Source organism: Otolemur garnettii, unplaced genomic scaffold (genome assembly GCF_000181295.1).
Source record: "Otolemur garnettii isolate 467f Iridium unplaced genomic scaffold, OtoGar3 scaffold00325, whole genome shotgun sequence".
NCBI classification, from domain to species: Eukaryota; Metazoa; Chordata; class Mammalia; order Primates; family Galagidae; genus Otolemur; species Otolemur garnettii.
Genome location: NW_003852720.1, coordinates 73,141 through 78,222, shown reverse-complemented (window position 1 = coordinate 78,222; position 5,082 = coordinate 73,141). Strand labels below are relative to the sequence as shown.

The window sequence follows — 5,082 nt, the reverse complement described above, 5'->3', positions numbered from 1 at the left end:
GCAATCACAAGTTGCCAGCCTGGTGCTCCTGGCACATCAGGGCTGAAAACCAGCAGCCTCATATTACAAATGGTGCTATGAAGCTTGGAGAGGGATAGGAAGTGACTCAAGCCAGGACTAGATCCTAGCCCTTCTGATTTCCCCACTCATTCCACTTACACTAACTCTTTGTTTGCCTAGTGTTTTATATTTTGCAAGATGTCTTGATATACAGCATCTCATAATCTCCTTGCCATAACCCTGTGCCATAGATGTTCTATCTCTATGGAACAGATGGAGACTGAGGCCAAGGGAGGTGAAGGGTTTTGCCTATGGTCACAGAGCTGCTAAGTGACAACTATGGAACATTCAGGAAAAGCTGAGTTAAAAATGTGGTCATGGGGATTCAGCAGAAAAATTGTATGGTACAATATATAATATAATATACAATATATAATACATATAATAATAATATATGTATGGCACAGGAAACAAAGCCCAGGTAAGCCTCAGAGGGTTGGGAGGAGCCAGCCAGGAACCAGGATCCATCTCTTGGGTGCTCAGGGCTGGGAGGTCTCTCCCCTCTGGTTTCCAGCATGTCTTTTGTCATCTCTGTAAGACCTCCACTTTTCCTCCCTCTGTAGCTTCAGTCCCCATGTGATTTTATGTTGCCACCACACTAGCTCTGAGTTGGCAATATCCCATACTCATAATTCTGCATCATAATTTTAAGTTCTCAGCAGAGGCATCTGCTCACCCCAGATTGGGACAACTGTGCAGCTCTTGCAGAATTTGGGAGTGGCAAGGGGTTGGCTGTGTTCGCTGGTATAAGCATGGCTACTTATACTTGGCTACTAATACCTTGTTTTCTATGATGAGCTTGGTTTCTAGGGGAGTCAGGCATGCTATGCTGTATTATAGCATGAATCCTGATCTTCTAACCTATTACCCAGCTATCCCAGCTTCCAACTCAACAAATTTTTGAGTTGTCCAACTCAACAAAGGTTTGACTTAATTTGCACGTTACTGTGCTGCTGTTGCATGTGTGGTTCAGGTTCAGTCAATTCCAACCTCCCTTTCCCGAGGCCAAGGACAGAACAGGGAAGTCCTTGCCTCTCCCTAAGAGGCAGATCACCATGTGGAGACCTGGCAAGGAAAACCACAGATCTGGATGAGCTCTATGACCGAGTTCTTCCTCCTTGGCTTCCCCAGTGAGTCACGGGTCAGAATATCTTTGTTCACCTTCTTCTTCCACCTCTACCTCATCACTCTTCTGGGGAATGGACTCATTGTCACCCTGATCTACCTGGACTTATGCCTCCACACACCCATTTACTTCGGTCTCATAGCCTCTTCTTGGTAGACATAAGCTATGTTACCTTAATATGGTAAGTCCAAGGAGAACCATCTCCTGGGGAGCTTGTGTTGCCCAGATGTTCATGTTTTTGGTACTGGCCATTGCTGAGTGTGTCCTCTATGCTGTTATGGCCTATGACAGGTATTTTGCCATCTTCTTTCCCCTTCATTATATCCTACTCATAAGCCATCCCATTTGTATCAAGCTGGTCACAGTGTGTTGGTCCATTAGCATGGCTAGGACCCTGGTTTGCCCTGTCTTCACCATGTATCTGCCTTATTGTCTCCCCTGTAAGACAAATCACTTCTTCTGTGAGGTCCCTGATGTCCTGAAGTTGGTCTGTGCCATCCCTCAATGACCATTTGGACTTCCTCTTGGGTTTCATCCTACTTTTGGTCCCACTATTCCTCATCCTGGCCTCTAATGTGCACATCTTTGCCTCCTTTTTTAGAATCTCCTCAGCTCATCCCAGGGGAGACTCAATTCTTTTTCCACATGTACATCTCACATCACTGTGGTCACCATGTTCTATGGGCCAGCCATGGTCATGTACATGAGGCCCAGCGCCTGGTATGACCCAGAGAGGGACAAGAAGCTGGTGCAGTTCTACACTGTGGTCTGTGCAATGTTGTGACTCAATCCCATAATCTACAGCCCCAGGAACAATGATGTAAAGGTGGTCTTTCTGGAAGTGCTTAGAGACAGAGAGACAGGTTAATGACCCATGATATTTCAGAGTTGTCCTTAGTCATAGGCAAGATGGATGGGATTCATTTGTTCTGGTGAAGGCACTACAATTGTGGTCAACCAGAGTCTTCCTGGGGCTCTGAGCAGCCAGGAGGGTGTGACCACCCCATAACTGAAGGTTCCGCTCCACCTTCATTTGTTGGAAAAATTTTAACTGCCACCATCCAGACTCAGTTGGGATTGAAGGCAAAGAATTTCTTTAGAAAGACTATGTTCATGGCCATTGTTTTGTTCATTTTCTCTGGGTTCTCTCCTTACCTTTGGAAGTTTATGTCAGCTCAACATGATCATAGTCAATTTTTTTGTTTTGTTTTGTTTTGGTTTTTGTTGTTGTTGCAGTTTGGCTGGAGCCGGGTTCGAACTCGCTACCCTCAGTATATGGGGCTGGCACCCTACTCTCTGAGCCACAGGCGCCGCCCAATCATAGCGAAATGTTTAACACACCCTGTTTTTCTATAGTGTTAGTGAATTAGGAGTGAAAGTGACAGAAACAATAGGCAGATGATGGAGGGATACAGTCTTGTGTTACTGCCGGACAAGCGCTTACAAATAGTATCTAGCATTGCTTTTTGCACTACATGCTATAAAATCATAGCTAGAATTATTTTAGCTCATATATCTTCAACAATATGACTAATAATTGGTCTAGTCTGGGCTCAGCTTGTGAAACTGTCTTTTACCTGCTTAGTTTAACATTTACATTTTAAATCTCACCTTTTTTTTTGGGGAAAAAAATACAGGTTGAGTACTCCTTATCTGATATGCTGGGGACCAGAAGTGTTTCAGAGTTTGAATTTTTTTGAATTTTGGAGCATTGTATTATTCAGCTTCAATAAACTGAAAATCCAAAATCTGGGCTCGGCACCTGTGGCTCAAGTGGCAAAGGTGCCAGCCACATACACCTAAGGTGGTGGGTTCGAATCCAGCCTGGACCTGCCAAACAACAATGATGGCTGCAACCAAAAAATGGCTGGGCACTGTGGCAGGCGCCTATGGTCCCAGCTACTTGGGAGGCTGGGGCAGGAGACTTGCTTGAGCCCAGGAGTTGGAGGTTGCTGTGAGCAGTGAAGCCATAGCACTCTACCCAGAGGGACAGCTTGAGGTTCTGTTTCAAAAAAAAAAAAAAAAAAGAAAATCCAAAATCTGAAATGCTCCAATGAACATTTCTTTTGAGTGTCATGTTGGTGCTCCAAAAGTTCAGATTTTGGAACATTTTGGGTTTTGGATTTCCAGATTAGGGATGTCCAACCTGCATGTATATTTCACAAAAGAAAAATATGTGTGTATATTCTGCACATCAATATCTACATAGATCTACATGCATATGTGAGTATGGATTGATAGAGACAGAGACAAATAGATAGAATACAGCAACTGAGATTACAGAAAATAACATAACAAAGACTCCATTTGAAACACTTGTTGGTATTTTTCCATATTTAATCTTTCTTTTGTAAAAAAAAGGATTAAATAATAATAGATGAAAATGAAAGCCCTTTTAATATTTCCAACTCCCCTGACTCTATCACAGTTGTATCCATGAACAATACATAGAATGGTTTTTGTATGTATTTAAATTGTTTTCAAGTAGTTTTTTTATTTATTTCTTTTTTTTAATTAAATGATAGCTGTGTACATTAATGCAATCATGGGGTACAATGTGATATTTTCATATACAATTTGAAATAGCTTCATGAAACTGGTTAACATAGCCTTCATGTCATTTTCTTAGTTATTGTGCTACGACGTTTATATTCCACTTTAAGAAAGATTCACTTGTACCCTTGAAAGATAATCCACAGAGGTGATCCCTTCAGTCAAGTAGTTTTTTTCTTTCAAAATATTTATTTCAAGTAGCCTTTAAATTGTTTTAATGGTAGCATGATGTCAGTATAACTCTGAAAAAAACTTAACATCGTGTTTCTGACATCTATGCATTTGGTAATGATAGGTCCAACTCATTCTCTTTAACAAGCATCTGAGGATACCACGTTTCATTTATCTAATTCCTTATTGTTGAATATTTGTTCATTTCCAATTTTTCACTATTTAAACAGTTTTTTTTTTTTATTGTTGGGGATTCCTTAAGGGAACCCAGAACCAGGTTACATTGATTGCTTTTGTTAGATAAGGACCCTCTTATAATTGTGTCCCGCCCTATTTAAACAGTCAATGTCTTTGGGTATTTCTACATATAGAAGTTTTTTTGTAGAATTTAGGTATGGAAGTGTATTTTTCAATTTGTAGAATTAAAAAAAGATTCAAATTTCATTGGTACTCCCAAATGATTTTTCTAAGTAGTTATGCCAGTATACACCTCTCATTCTTACCAACACTTGACATTTTTCATTGATCTCAAATAGCCAGACATTTCTATCCATCTCATAGATGAAAAATAGTAACATCATTTTTTTATTTTGTTTGCAATTCCCTGGTTGCTATTGAGTTTATTCTTTACATAAGATTGTTATAGTATCACGTAGCATGCTCTAAATTCGGACTGTGATGTTCTAATTCCAGCTCTACCCTTTATTTACCCACAGATGATGGGTAAGTTACCTAACTTCTCGGAGTGTCAGTTTCTTCATCTGTAAATGGAAAGAAAATTACTTATACCTTAGAAACTTGTCAAAAGGATTAAATGACGTAATACATGCAAAATACTTATTACAGTGAAAACAAATAGTAAGCATTCAATGAATATAAGATATTGTTTGACTTTTCTTGATTTTTAAATTCTTATAGTTTGGACATTAATTTTTTGTCTATTACATGCACTGAAAATATCTTTTATAAGTTTATTACTATTTTCTTTTCTTTTCTTTTTTTTTTTTTTGAGACAGAGTCTCACTATATCACCCTGGGTAGAATGCTGTGGTGCCACAACTCACAACAACCTCCAACTCCTAGGTTTAAGTGATTCTCTGGCCTCAGCTTCCCAAGTAGCTGGGGCTACAGGTGCCCACCACAATGCCTGACTATTTTTTGTTGCAGTTGTC

General features: G+C 40.0%; 1 pseudogene; it reads left to right on the top strand.

Moving 5' to 3' along the window:
- Positions 1-1,364: 1,364 nt before the first annotated feature.
- LOC111722705 lies at positions 1,365-1,970 on the top strand (annotated as a pseudogene).
- The last annotated feature ends 3,112 nt before the right edge of the window (positions 1,971-5,082 follow it).